The following is a 16,059-nucleotide window of genomic DNA, read 5'->3' on the forward strand; positions in this document are numbered from 1 at the left end:
ATGGATATCTAATAGTAGGTTTCTTTTTTAATTTGCATTTTCTAAAAACATAGAGGTTGAGCTTTTTTAAAAAAAAATTATTTTTGTTTACTTGGGGCTGGCACAATAGCACCATGGGGAAGGATTTACCTTGTATGTGGCTGACCCAGATTCAATCCCCAGAATCCCATATTGTCCCAGGAACAATTTCTGAGCACAGAGCCAGGAGTAAATCCTGTACACTGCCGGTACTCCACCCTCCATCCCTCAAATATTCTTCTTGCTATATAAGTATTTCTTTTTCAGCTAAGTTTTTATTTAAATATTTAGCATGTTTTCATGAGCTTATATTTTAATTACTGAAGTTTAAATGTTTTCCACATGCATATAAATCTATTTTAGATATATTCCTTGCAAGACTTTGTCGTGCAGAAGTTAATGCATTAAAGCTCAACTTCTCCATCTCCGTCTATTTTCTTTAGTTCTCTATTTTCTCTCCATCTATTTTCTATAGTTGTATCTAAAAGTCATCACAATCTCAAGTCACCGAGATACTTAGATTTCTTCAATATTACTTGCAGAAAGTTGTATAATTTTTATATTTTTAGACAATTTTTGAGTTTTTAAGAGCTTTTATGCCTAGATTCTTTTTTTGAAATTATAGGTTTCCAGTTATTTCAGCTCCATTTGTTAAAAAGACTGTTCTTTCCCATCAGATTGTCTTTGTTCCTTTGTCAAAAAAAAAATCAGTGGATTATATTTGTATGGATCTGTATGTATGTGAGTCCCTCATTCTCTGTTTCATTTATCCATCTCACTATTGATCTTTCTATTGATTTCCATGGGAGTCATGCTTTCATGGAAGCTCATAAAGTACTTGCCAATCCCACAGCACCTGATCCCTGAATTTTATTTTTACAGAGGTAGATTGTAGCCTCTTGAATATTATCTATTTCTTCCAACTTTCAATTTAATTGATTTCTGTTCTAATTTTTATTATTGATTTTCCTTTTGGACTGTACTATTTCCTCCGACTTTTTTGTTGCAGATTTATAAGCTTGACTTTAGAAGTCCTTTCTATTTAGGTAGTATGTTTCTATGAAAGCAATGTTTTCTTTGCCTTCACTGCATTTTTTATATTTTTATTAAATTATAAATGTTTTAAAAAGTTTCCCTGAAATGCTCTCTCTTTGATTTACAGATTATTATTAGGAAGTGTGTTTCTTTCTCCAAATATTTAGAGATTTTCTAATTATTTTGCCCTATGACTCAATTAAATTTTATTTTATTGTAGTTTTGCACTAGTGTGAAAACTCTTAATTTTCTAAGGGTCTGTGATTTGCAATTTGTTGAGGTGTATTTTCTAGTGGGGGATTCTGGTCATGGTGACTATTTCATGGGAGTTTGGAAAATTGTGTATTCTGCTTTTGGAGAATCTGTACCAGCCAGTCAGGTTCTGCTGTTGGTAATTCCTTTTAGCTTAGCTGCCAACTCTTACTCCTCTGTCCTGCCTATTGGCTCTGTCACTCACTAAGGGGGAAGGAAGTAGCGACATCTCTACAATAATATTGTGTGTTAAATCTTCCTCTCATACTCTATTTGATGAATCACGGGTTCATTCATGGATGTTTCCCCCTTTTTAGCATTCATCCATGTTTCTGTCCTCTGTTTTTTAAACCCTCTCCCTGAAGACCCCTTTAATATTTTCTTTTTCTTTTTTTAAGCCATTACTTATTTAAATATTGTGGTTACATGGTTGTGTATAATACAGTTGAATCGTTTTGTTTTTTTTTTTTACAATTGCAAAGATGATCATTACGGTTTCATTCACGCAATGTACAACACCCTCACCAGTGCACATTTTTCTACCATCAATGTTACAAGTCTCCTTCCCTCTTTCCCCCTAACTGCCTCTGGAGCTGACATCTTCTCTCTCTCTCTCTCTCTCTCTCTCTCTCTCTCTCTCTCTCTCTCTCTCTCTCTCTCTCTCTCTCTCTCTCCTTTTAGACACTGTGATTTTCAATATTGTTACTGAAGGGGTATCATGCCCATTATTTTATCTCCTTTCGGCAACCAGTACTTGTCCAGAATGATTATTTCCAACTCTCTTTGTCGTAGTGGTCCCTTCTCTGCTCTAAATGCATTCCCCACCTTCTGTGGTTCAGCTTCCTATGATAATATTTCTTACAAGGCAGGTTGACTCGTGATGAATCTTCTGAATTTCTGTCTATGAAAATCTTTCTAATTAACCATCAATAAATCAATACATTGGTGGTTTGGTTTAGTTTCTTTAACAAGCTACATATTTCTTTCTGTTCTCTTGCTTTCAAAGTTTGTGCCTGGAGATCTAATGCCATCCTTACCCTAGCTCCTTTTCAGCTAAAATATTTCCACTTTCTTGTTTCTGTCCGTAGTTCCTATCTTTCCTTGACCTTCTGTAAGCTTGAATCTGATATACTCAGGTGTCTAGTTTGAGGTTTTATCATAATTGGTATTCTCTGAAATTCCTGTAACTATGATTTAGTGGCCATGGTTGGTTTCAGAAAAATGCCAGGTATCTGTTCTTGAAACATTTCTCTTGCTCTTCTTTCTCACCTACTATTCAAGTTACCCAGATTTATATCTTCTCATAATTCTCCCATGTTTGATACTCAGTTCTTTTTCTCTTATTAATTTTCTTCTCTTCGCATTTCAGTTCAAGAAGTTTCTACGAATACATTTTCATGAGCTTTGAGTCTTTCTTGGCCACAGAAGATCCATTAATGATGTTGTCAAGGCATTCTCCATCTTGATTTTCAACATTGCATGGTGATTTCTTCCTGGAGTTCATCTGCTATATCCTCCACCTGCTCTTGCACACTGTCCCCCTTTTCCATGGCAGCATTTAACACGTCATTGTTTTAAATTTCAACATGACTTATGTTCCAACACCAATGTCCCAATATTGCATCTATGTCTTACCTCCAGTCCTGACTCATTTTTTCTTTCCATCTGTATTTTGATGTGCCCCTCATTCCTTGTAAATATATTGTTGCATATATCATTGCATATAAAATGGCATACTTCAATAGTTAGGGTTTTAGTGTAAAATGTCATTTAAATCTGTTCGGGTGTTGGGCTGAATGTTTGCCTCAACAGTTTGTTGGGGCTTCTGTGTCCTTGAACTTCTTATTATTGATGATTGGTCTTACAGCTCAGCAGTGAGACACAGCCTTCATTTCCAGCCCCATTGGTGTTGAGGCAAAGCATTGAGGAAGGGAAGCTGCCTAAGCTTTATATTGATCAAGTTATAGTATCCTTGGATGTAACTTATTTTCTTTTATTTCTCTCCCTTCCTCTGACATAGGAAGCAAGTTAGGATTGAAGTTGGCTAAAGGCTCTTTCTAGAGTCAGATAAAGCTCTAGGAAAGTAATTTTCCTTAATATGACTTTGACTCTAGAATGTTCTGGCTGACTCATAAGGTAACTTTCCTATTCCTGAAACTCAAAACAGAAAGAAATTTTTCCTGAGCTTCGCCAAAAAAGGATCTTGGAGGTCAGACTAAAGGAAGTCAGAGCCTCCCCAGATATGTCAGCTCTCATCCAACCACATTTCACTAACAGCCACCTGTCAAAGCAGTGAAGGAACCAACTGAACAGTCTGAAGCCTCTAATGGCTGTGGAAATCTCTGTGGACAGTCTCTGCAGGCATGTGGTTTCTATCTGAGAAGGCCACTTCACCTGGTGCCTTTGGTTCTTTTATGGGTCTAAGGAAAATTACTGATTTTAGTTTGTTCTTTTGTTTTGTTTTAGGAATATGTGGGATTCAAACTCTATCCCTGATAGTGAAAATAAAAACATAAAGATGCAAGGAATGGGTATGATTGGTTCTATTAAGAGGCTCCATCTTTCCTTCAGCAGTTTCAGTCCACCCTGTGGTCAGCACATCCAGACACACATCCATCTAGGCTTAGGGGGTGCCAATAAAGCTTCATTACAAATACAGGCAATGAGTTGCCTCTGGCCCCTGTGCAGTCATTTTCTAGTCTTTGTCCTAAAACTGAAATGCCCACAAAGGCCAATAAGGCAGAAAACATCATCTAGGATGAGGTTAAGAATTAAATATTAGAAAAAAGAATGAAAGATTAGAGAGTTAGTACAGATGGCAAGGCCTTGTAGTGATCAGTCTGGATTAAATCCCTGGAGTGATCCCTGAGTAATAAGCCTTGAGTACTACCCTGTGTCTAGACTTTGCCTACAACCAGATTTTGGGGCATAACATAATAAGCCCTAACAATAATAAATAAAATTACAAAACAAAATATGTGATCAGAGAGATACCATTCTGCAGGGAGGAGACTAGCATCTAGCATGCACTCAACGCAAGTTCTATCTATGGTGCTCCACTGGATTCTCCCCAAGACTGCAAGATGTGATTCCTGAGCACAAGTCAGGAGCAAGCTCTCAGCACTGCCAGATGTAACCCCAAAACTAAACAAAAATATAAAAAATCCATGTCTGCATTAAATGCATCCAATTTACATACACCCAAAAGTTCTATCTCCTTTTAAAGGAAATAAATATTTTGCATAGAAAGGTGGTTTTTACAGAGCATGTTCTATTTCTGATTTACTCAGGAAGTAACTGCAGGCATGAAACGTGAAATCTAGGTCTGAAACACAGTGCTATGGAAATTGGGTTGAAGAAACAAGGACCTGATACCCGAGTTAGCAGCTTCTCAGAGCCATGAGCAACCTGCATCATCACATTTACAGCTTTGCAGGAGTTGGAACTCTCCATGTTCTGGTACCACTAGATTTTTTTAGTGTGTGTGTGTGTGTGTGTGTGTGTGTGTGTGTAGATATGTGTGTGTTGTTTGGGGCCATACCTGGAAGCAATCAGGGCTTATTTTTAGCTCTTCACTCAGGAATAACTCCTGACAGTCTTGGGAACCATCTGGAATACCAGGGATCCAGCCCAGGTTGGCCCCATGCAAGACAAACGCCCTCCCCACTGCCTTGTCACTCTGGCCCCCATATTTAACTGGTAAGCATCATATTGCTTTAGCCCGTGCAGACCAACATTTCCCAAAATGGATGATACCACCTCTAGGAGTTGTTCTGGAACATTCTAGGGAAGAGCAGGAGCCTCAGGTGCAACTGGGGAGCATTCTGTTTGTTCAGCATTGAAGAGAGATTCATCAGGATCACTGAAGAAATGGTGAATAATAAATCTGGGAACATATTCTGGGGATCAAATCAAGTGTCCAGGTTGGATGCACTTGGTTCGGCTGACTTGTTCTTTCTTCTCAGCCTTCCCCACATCTTACTATGGGGAAATCAAAAGCTTAAACGACTGGTCCAAGGTCTGGAGATGGTCATTATGAAGTGGTTGCCAAGGAAACTGTTTCTGGGGAGCAGCTTCTAGTCCCATCCAATGCCCTGTTAGCCTCTGTGGGATGAAACTCTCTGCTCTGTTTTCACTATAGTCCCAGGATCATTCCCGCCCACAAATAACATCAATAAACTCTATGCTCATATTCCCAGACAGCTTTTAAAAACCCACCAACTTCATAATTTGCTCCACTTTTTCCCCCCAAAGAGCACAATTATAGTTTGCTTAATCAGGAAAGAACTAATAAAACCATCACAATTATGTTTGTGCTGAGCAATCACAGCAAGATAAATGATTCCAATCAGTTACACTCTACCACCAACCTTTTAATTTTTTTAAAAATGCATTTAGCTTATTTGCATATGACTTCTCTGCACACGACTGTCCTAATTAGTGCTGAATTGGTCAAGAAAGCTCATGTCATGGACGAATTCTAGTTTCTGAGAAGATTATGTGCAGTCTTTTGCAGGCAGTACTGAACAGGAGTCTGGTGAGCATTTATCCATTTACCCCAAGCATTCTTCCAGGCTGAGGAGGAAGGTGTTGTCTGGGGAGGGGTAGGGGAGAAGGGGAAGAAGAGAAGGGACTTGGAAGGTGGACAGTGAGGAGACTGGCATAAAAGGAAACTTGAAGAGGCTCAGGTAACATTCCTCTGGGGCAGTGGTCCATAAACTATGGCCCGCGGGCCACATATTGTATTTGTATCTGTTTTGTTTCTTCATTGCAAAATAAGATATTTGCAGTGTGCATAAGAATTCATTCATAAGTCTTGTTTTTACTAGAGTCAGACCCTCCAATGGTCTGAGGGACAGTGAATTGGCCCCCTCTTTAAAAAGTTTGAGGACCGGGGGCCGGGCGGTGGCGCTAAAGGTAAGGTGCCTGCCTTGCCTGCGCTAGCCTTGGGCGGACCGCGGTTCGATCCCCCGGTGCCCCATATGGTCCCCCAAGCCAGGAGCAACTTCTGAGCACATAGTCAGGAGTAACCCCTGAGCGTTACCGGGTGTGGCCCAAAAACCAAAAAAAAAAAAGTTTGAGGACCCCTGCTCTGGGGCTTTATTCTTTTTTTATTATGATAAAATCTTTATTTAAGCACCATAATTACAAGCATGATTGTGGTTGGGTTTCAGTCATAAACAGAACACCCCACTTCACCAGTGCAACATTCCCATCACCGATGCCTTAAAAATTATTATTTTGGTTTTTTTTTTTGTTTGGGGGCCACACCTAGTGATGATCAGTTACTCCTGGCTCTACACTCAAGAATTACTGACTTTGACAGTGCTTGGGGGAACCATATGTGATGCTGGGGATCAAACTGGTTTGGCTTCATGCAAGGCAAATGCCCTCCACACTGTGCTACTACTGCTCAGTTGAGAGGACATTGGCCTTGCATGCAGCCGATCCAAGATTTATCTCCGGCATCCCATATGGTTTCCCAAGCATCCAGATATGATCCCTGAGTGCAGTGCCAAAAGTAATACCTGAGCACTGCTGGGTGTGGCCTCAGAAAAATATTTTTATTGAGGCATCATGATTTACAAAGTTCTTCACGATTGAGTTTCAGATATACAATGTTCCAACATCAATCTTTTTACCAGTGTCCATTTTTCTCTGCAAATGTCCCCGGTTTTCTCACCCGATACCCCCAGCCTACCTCTATGATAGGCACTTTTCCTTCATCTTAGGCACCGTGGTTGAAGAAACTGTTACTGTTAGACTTCCATGCATAACACTTTACCACCTTCCAGCATCATCTTCTAATTCAAAGTGGCCACTACCTCCACTGTCCCCCTCCATGTCCAATTTCTTCTCCCAGCCCCCAACCCTGTCTTAAGTTTTCTGTTAACCAGTTCTCAGTTCTGATACCCTTGGGCATTACCTGCTCCATGTTTCTTTGTATCATGCCTATGAGGACTACTAGTATTTTTAAAATTCATCTAAGTTGGAAAGTACCAGAAGCTGAATCAACTTACAGAATACAATTCACAAAGCGAAAGAGAGAGAGAGAGAAGACTGGCCCTGCTGAACAGAGAAATAAGAAACTTGGTTCAAACTCTCTGGCATCATCTGTGTTTTCCTGTTTCCCAAAAATGATTCCAAAGTTGTCTTTGTCCAAGTAGATTTTAGAAATGGGGGTTAGATGAAGCTAAACAGGCATTTTGACTGCTGAGACTCTCAGCACTTTTACTCTGCGTGTGTCTATGGTCCACTTAGCACAAACTCGTAGGATGGTACTTACTCCAAGCACATTGAGCACCTGAATCCATCCAAGGTACTCATTTTAAATTCTCCTGGGAATGTGTCATCTAACACATTGCCACTTGGAAAATGCTGCTTTACTGTATTGATTACCAAGTTGAAAGACGCTTTGTACATCATAAAGCTAAATTCTCCATTTCCTTAAATGTTATAAAATGCTGGTTAATAAGTTACTGGGAAGACTTATCTCCTTGCATCAAGTTAGGTCATGGGATCATCATCCCCAGTACCATTCTCAGACTCTTTTTATTTAAAAGATTTTGAGTAGGCTGTGTTGTTTCTTATTCCTAACTCGGTGTTCCTTTCCAGTTATGGACAGAAAGAGTTAAAGCTTGCACATGATGTGGAATTTCTAATGGCAGCAGAAGCAATTAAGCAAAACTAGTGCCGTAAAATATACACTGAAGCAAGAGAGAACACCTGGTTAGTTATCAATTAATGCCTTTTTATTACGTTCTGCCTGCTTTCTTCCTTCTGATATGTAACGATGCTGGGTGAGGGGTATTTATGATTTATAGCAAGTAAGGCCATTAAGATTTATGCTCATTGGAAATGCATTGCCTTGGCTTGATATAGAAGAGTACTCTGTCATGCTCCCTGAATCACACCATGGGGAAGATGAAAGCTTTGAGAAAGAGCAAGTTGATTTGAGGGGAACCAGAGTATTGTAGAGAAGGTGGGTGGAATGACTCTGAGGAGCACTTATTGGAGGGTGAGATGAGTGAGGAGAAGGGGGACTCTATTGGAAATACTTCTCAGGGAGGCCCGCCCTGGATTTGGAAAAGAGAGTGGTCAGGTTTGCCTTGGGAAGGCAAGGTCAAGTGATTATAAGGTACTTACAAGGTTACACAAGCTCTGGAACTGTTCCCACTACAATTCTAAAACCAAGATTATGCTGTCATCCCAGGGCTCAGTGCTCCTGGGATGAATTAGTTACCCTGATTATTCTGGATGGGTTCACAGACCACTTTTGAGGTATTGAGGCGGCCAGACACTTTTCATGAGAACCAAATATATCAAAAAAAAAAATAGGGCCTAGGACATAGCCCAAGAGATATCCCCTAGAAGTCTCTATTGAGAAATGACATGCTTCCATCTTGTCTTGTCCATTTAGAACACAATCTGAAGGTTTAAGTGATAAAAATAGTAGCACTTGCCTTACACATAGCCAACTGGATTGGATCCCCAGCCCTACATATGTTCCCCCCAAGTTCCACCACAAGTGTGCCCTGAAAGCCACCGGTTGTGGCCTTAAAAAAGGAAAGAACACAATCAGTGATATCCAAGAGAGCAGATTCACCATTTCACTGTAAAATAACAAAATATGGTCATTTCTGGCAACCAATTAAGGAACTTACAAGATAATATGGTGCTCATTTTCTTGATTGCTCAGCCCATGTTTATTTTCTCTGTCCTTCACCTCTCTCCACACACATTGTTCATTGAACACCTTGTGATCCCTTGGTTGTAAACCAAAAGCTATAAATGTAAATTATGAAACAATCCATATCACTATGTAAAATACCAAGCCCTAGGACTGTGTGTGTTTTGTCTACTAATGGAGGACATTGCTTTCCGCACCTAGTGATATAGAAGTGTGTTATTTGATTTAATGTGAAGGGCTGAACGTGTTGAAAGAGCTCTCAAACTGTTTCTTTTTGTGTTCCTACTCCATGCAGGCCAAGCATTCTGTCAGCAATGCTTCCAATCTAATGCCAGATTTAATTTTCCATGAAGAATACACTTGATTTTGGGTTTGGGTATCCCACTATCAAAACTCTTTTCACATGTCCTCAAACTGTATCCCATGGAAGAGGAGAATCAAGGCATTCAAAGATCTGACATATGGGTACATGATTTCAAAGGGCCCTGGCTTCAAGCAAGCATGCATCTTCCTGAAATGCCTCCAGGTCACTTGGACATATTCATCATAAACTTTTTAACAAGTGAGTATTTACGGTACTTCTCACACATGATATGACAGATCCCTCTGTCTAATATGCACATGTCTGAGAGAAACAAAACATGCTCCATAGATGAGAGTCATGCCTGGCATTTTAGATATTAAGGTCACATTAAAAATGAAAAAATTTGGTAAAATAAATATTATTAATGTAGTCAATTGATACAGAATATTAGTACTTTTCTCATTTCAACAGAAAGCTATACAAAATGTGATGAACGAGATCACGCACACATTTCTTTTGGTTGCGCCACACTTCTGAAGCATAGTATGTTTTACACACAAAGCCCTGGATATTCAAATCAACCACATATCAGGGTATAATGGGCTCAAGGCTGCACCATTGGGGGGATATGGGCTCAGGGTGCTTTAGAGATAACTGCTTCATAGAATTGGTGTGTAGGTATGTCCAGATGGACAGAATATCTGAATTTGGTTTGATCAGATGTTTGCGCATTTAATAAGCATTTATTAATGCCTACCGCAAACAAGACAGTGAGTGAGGTTGTACTGAGTGAAGTTATGTGGAGTAGGGTGATATGGAGTGGGTTAATGTTGAGTGAGGTGATATTGAGGGAGTTGATGTTGAGTGAGAAGATATTGAGTGAGGAGATATTGGGTGAGGTGAGGTTGACTGAGATAATATTGAGTGGGTTATGTTGAGTGAGATGATGTTGAGTGAGGAGATATTGAATGAGATGATACTGAATGAAGTGATGTTGAGTAAGATGAGGTTGAGTGAAGTGAATGAGAATTTGTGGATGTTGAGTGAGAAAATATTGAATGAGGAGATCTTGAAGGAGGTGGATGAGTTTGTATTGAACAGCAGAGAAGCATACTAGTCAGTGAAGGAGATAAACTCTAAATTAATTGGAAGTTTATCATGATTGAGTTTTAGTCACACCATGTCCAACACCTTCACCAGTCCTCATTTCCTTCCATATGTTCTTAAGGTAGAACCTCAATCATTCTTATGCAGAGACAAATACGGCTCTCCAAAGCTGGAATAGAATCCAAGTACTAATACCCAATCCTCACCTTTTTTTAGGGAAGTAAATGTGGGATTTCTGATATTTAATCATATTTCCATCAGTGTCTATCAATAATGGTTTCCTATTATCAATTTTTTGCTGATTTTTGTTTGGGGGCTACATGCAGATGTATTCAGGAATAATTCCTGGTAAGGCTCTAGAATCCTACATGGTGTGAAAGATTGAACCCTGGTCAGTCACTTAAAGGCAAGTGCCTGACCATATACTATCTTTCTCTCTTTTCTTTATTCTTTTTTATTTTTATATTAAGATCTTTATTTAAACACCGTGATTACAAATATGATTACAGTTGGGTTTCAGTCATGTAAAGAACACCCCCCCCCATTCACCAGTGCAACATTCCCATCACCAATGTCCCAAATTTCCCTCTTCCCCACCCCACCCCTACCTGTACTCTAGACAGGCTTTCCACTTTCCTCATTCATTCACAATGTTATAATAGTTCCCAGTGTAGTTATTTCACTAACTGCACTCACCACTCTTTGTGATGAGCTTCATGTCATGAGCTGGAACTTCCACCCTCCTCTCTTTGTCTCTGAGGATTATTGCAAAAATGTCTTTTATTTTTCTTAAAACCCATAGATGAGTGAGACTATTCTTTGTCTATCTCTCTCCCTCTGACTTATTTCACTCAGCATAACATTCCATATACATCCATGTATAGGAGAATTTCATGGCTTCATCTCTCCTGACGGCTGCATAATATTCTAGTGTGTATATGTAGCACAGTTTAGCCATTCATCTGTTGAAGGGCATCTTGGTTGTTTCCAGAGTCTGGCTACTAAATAGCACAGCAATGAATATAGGTTTGAGGAAGGGATTTTTGTATTGCATTTTTGTGTTCCTAGGGTATATCCCTAGGAGTGGTATAGCTGGATTGTATGGGAGCTCAGTTTCCAGGTTTTGGAGGAATCTCCATATCGCTTTCCATAAAGGTTGGACTAGACGGCATTCCCACCAGCAGTGGATAAGAGTTCCTTTCTCTCCACATCCCCGCCAGCACTGCTTGTTTTCATTCTTTGTGACGTGCACCAATCTCTGTGGCATGAGATGGTACCTCATCGTTGTTTTGATTTGCATCTCCCTGATGACTAGTGATGTGGAGCATTTTTTCATGTATTCATTTGGAACAATAAACACCCTCAAATAGCTAAAGCACTCCTTGGGAAAAGAAATATGGGAGGCATTACTTTCCCCATCTTTTCTTTATTCTTAAAAAGGCTTGTTTTATTGGAAAACTTACCGCAGACCATCAGAAGAGGGCGTTCAGAAGTCTCCATAAAGCTTTTTGGGCACCAAAGAAGGTGCCATTTTAACATGAGCAGTATCACTCCAATAAACGGCACTACCATGCTTCGAGGAAATTCATCTAGAGGGCTGAGGTGCAGCGTGTCCTTGTGAGTAGCGCTGCTGGGAAGAATCTTACACCCCACCTTCTCCACTGCACTTTGGGGGGACCCACTGCTATTATTTCTTATTTAGGAAACAAAATTGGCTGCACCTGGGCACATTATTAGCTGCTCGCCACAGGGGACCTCCAGCTGATGGGCTATAATTTAGCAGAAAAGAAGAAAGAAAGGCAAAAAGGAAAAAAAGGCAAGCCAATTAAAACCAAGCACCTCACCTGGTGCCCATTCTATGATTATTTATTGGAATTTATTATCTGCTATGGAACAAATATGGGGTCATTAGCAAAAGAACATGGAGAATATGATCAAAATGGGAGGCACCAACTATTTCTCCTGCACAAGATGTATCCCAAAGCCTAACCATACACCTACAAGTTGATGGTCTTATTTCTAAGGACCAGCATATTTCCCCTGAGCACCAAGAGTAAAGTGGGTCACCAAGGCCCAGTCTCAGCATGGTCTGCATGCTTGACCAGAAGTCAGATCTCAAGGAAAAGACAGAAGCAAAACTCCGAAAGCCATCACACCTGGAGCTCTTGGAAATCTCTGGGGTATCAAAGAGAATGGGAGTGCCTGCAAACTGGGGGCTCCGATGAAAATGTTCCATATCTGATGAGAGTAACTACCAATGTGATATGCTGCATCAATTTAAAGCTTGCACAAATATACACAATCAAGAGAATGAATTTGACCACATGTTAAGGTGAATGTGCCCAACTCTATGAGGATGGACACACAGGAATTGGCCTCTGCAGATGTCCTGCTCCCCATTCCAATATTATGGCACAGTTCAGGTCTTAGGGGACATTCGTGCTGAGAACTGGGGGTTAAAGCCATTTCAGAGGCTGATCCCTAGCATTGTGTCCATTGGCTTAATTGGAGAACTAGTGAGGACAGAACCTGGGAGTAAGCATAGAGCTTAATGTTTGGGGGACCACAGTTGACTAATTGAATGAAGGTAAATGAAATCTGAGAATGAACCCTGGGTAATGGGGATTAGAAACCTTACAGAATCCTTTTATTCTTATCTGCTCTTCTTTTGAAACCAGTTGACTTCATCTAAGGAACTTGAATCCCATCCCCTGAAAGAAACTAAACACCAGCCATTAATCAGATGTGTAGACAAAAGGGAGAATTTCCATGGACACATATGCTGACTTTGGTCTAATCTCCTCGTCTTAGTGCTGGTTTAGGGTCTGGGGGAGAGTGGTTGATTCAGTGCAGCCCCCCTCTATATAAAGGGAATTCAGTCCCTGTCTGGCACCAATAGCATTGTCTTCATCTGCATTTGCATACCAGCTTGAACATTCTGGGAGAAGGACTAAGTGTCTACTTCTCTGATTCCATTCTTTTCTCAAATAACTGGTTAAAAAGCCCTCCCAGCTTTTCCGTTAAGAAAACAAAATTCAGGACTAGAGTGATAGCACCCTGGGAAGGGTGTTTGCCTTACACATGGTCAACCTGGGTTTGAACCTCAGCATGCCATGTGGTCCCCTGAGCATACCTAGAAGTAATTCCTGAGCACAGAGCCAGGAGTAAGCCCCGAGCACTGCCAGTGTGGCCTCCCTCTCGAAAGAAAGAAAGAAAGAAAGAAGAAAGAAAGAAAGAAAGAAAGAAAGAAAGAAAGAAAGAAAGAAAGAAAGAAAGAAAGAAAGAAAGAAAGAAAGAAAGAAAGAAAGAAAGAAAGAAAGAAAGAAAGAAAGAAAGAAAGAAAGAAAGAAAGAAAGAAAGAAAGAAAGAAAGAAAGAAAGAAAGAAAGAAAGAAAGAAAGAAAGAAAGAAAGAAGAAAAGAAAAGAATACCCAGAGACAATAGAGATGGAGGTAGAAGAACCAGTCCATGGTAAAATACTTGCCACAAATAGCAGAGCATGCAATTAGGGTAGAGAAGGGAGCACTGTGACAATGACAATCAGAACTAATCACTTTGGACAAAAACTGGGTGCTTAAAGGGGATAAAGTGGCAATGCTTGGCATCCTTTCATTAATGGCAGTGCAAAGCACAGTCTTGGGGTGAAGGGGAAAGAGAGAAGCAAAATCCTTGTGGTAGAGCATGAGTGGGAAATGGGGGACATCAGTGGCAGAAAATGTGCACTGGTGAAGGGTAGTGCACAATCTATGAATGAAACCCAACTACAAAAATTGCTGTAACCTCGCTGCTTAAATAAAGCAATTAAAAAAATTCAAACTTTTACATGGATTCACTCTCCTGTCCGCTGGAAATTCTTCTCACCAGAGCCAGAAGGAACACCTACATCAACATTCAGTGCAGTTTGGCACCTAGGGGCAGGTTTGGCCACAGTCTAGGAGTGCATTGACCCTGAGGGTGTAACCAGACTATCTCCAGAGGTCTTCCTCACTGTTCTTTTAACTGAGCTGGCTCAGAGACTTCATCAGAAAACAATGGTTTAGAATAAAAGCCACAAAACCCTGAAAGGCATGTTGTTGGTTCAGAAAAAGAAAAGAAGATAAAGCCATGAAGGGGTTTCAAGTATTCACTCCTTGCCATGTCCTCAAGCCTAATAAAGAAATGACATATGAGATACCTAAGTACATTTCCATGGCTTACTCAATTAATAGTCTTGCATATGTCAAATGATATCAACACGATTCTGGAAGTCAGAGCTACCCAGTAATGTCATTGATTAGATAAATAATTGGGGAAAATAAATCTTATTCAGTGGATGACTCTGAGAAAGTGCCCAATTCTTCACACACACACACACACACACACACACACACACACACACACACACACACACACACACACACAGACACACGCATGGTTTCTATCATACAAACTTCTAAGGGGTATTGTTTAAAGTTGTGGAGGCTCTGGAAGATCCTTTCATTTTTCTCCTGCAGAAAAAATATTGCCAAATTCCACAGAGGGATTGCAAGAAGAACTTTCAGAGGGAAGGTTAATGACAGGAATCTTTAAAGAGAAAGTGTCTTTCTTTGCTTCAGTGACATTTCCAGAGTCACTCCCAGCTTTGATGTCACAGCATTGTGAGCTCCCTGTGTACCCATGATCCCCACACAGCAAAAACAGCTGCAAATAAAATCAATACAGCAACTATTTTTTTTTTAACACAGGCATTCAGACCTGGATCAAAGGGGCAGCCTTGCTGCTACGAGCGACGGATCTCACATTCATTCCATTTATATTTCCAGAAACATCATTAGCCAGAGCAAGGGGAAATCTCTGTAATGAACTGCTATGGCAAGAGGAGAGTTTCCTTTCAAAAAGAAGAAACTAGAGGCATGGAGTATGATGGGGCGTTGGGCTGAGGAGGGGACAGAGGGCTCCCCTTTGAACAGAGGCTTTGAGAAAGCCCCTGTGGATTCAGAGATTGAGTATAGCAATCATTTTCTATCTTTCTGGCCCAAAATACAATTTTTTATGTAAATACATGGTCAAGAGAAAACACTTGCCCAGGGTGCCCGGGAATCACAGGCATTTGGCTTCTGTCTTTTTTTGTCTAATAACAGTCAAAGATGAGAGGACTCCCCTAGTCTGTGTAGGTAATACTGCTCAGCCCACCCCTCCAGGGTGATCTCCTATCATGGATGCTCAAGGCACAGATCATGTGGAGATGGTGATTTGCTTATTTCCTAGTCTCCTTGTGATTTCCAAATCCCTATTCTCCACCTCTGTACCCCCACCCCATCCAGGGTTCTCTTCTCTGCATGGTCATTGCAACATCCCAAGCAAACTCCCCCTGTTCCTCAGCCACCCCAGCTTTGCACATCACAAACACAGAAGAGGGAGCACTCTCCTGGACTCTATCTCTTGGAGCAGTAATGCAATGACTCGTACGTGCTTCTCACTTCACTTCTGGAGACACAGGTCCAAAATCAACTAGATGAGTAATGCACAGAACTTGAAGACTTTTTCTTGTTTTCAAATTCTGTTTTATCTGAGTTTCTTTGGAGAGCAATGAGGCACCAGCATCGTCTCTGCCAGTAGATACATGCTGGCTAAAAGCAAAACTTTATTCACTCCCCTAATACCGCACAATACAC

General features: G+C 40.5%; 1 protein-coding gene across 1 annotated transcript in view; it reads right to left on the reverse strand.

The window, feature by feature from the left end:
- The window catches only part of DSCAM (DS cell adhesion molecule), a 589,689-nt gene that overhangs the window by 418,587 nt on the left and 155,043 nt on the right, over window positions 1-16,059 (reverse strand).

The sequence above is a fragment of the Suncus etruscus genome, chromosome 13 (genome assembly GCF_024139225.1).
Source record: "Suncus etruscus isolate mSunEtr1 chromosome 13, mSunEtr1.pri.cur, whole genome shotgun sequence".
Classification (NCBI taxonomy): Eukaryota; Metazoa; Chordata; class Mammalia; order Eulipotyphla; family Soricidae; genus Suncus; species Suncus etruscus.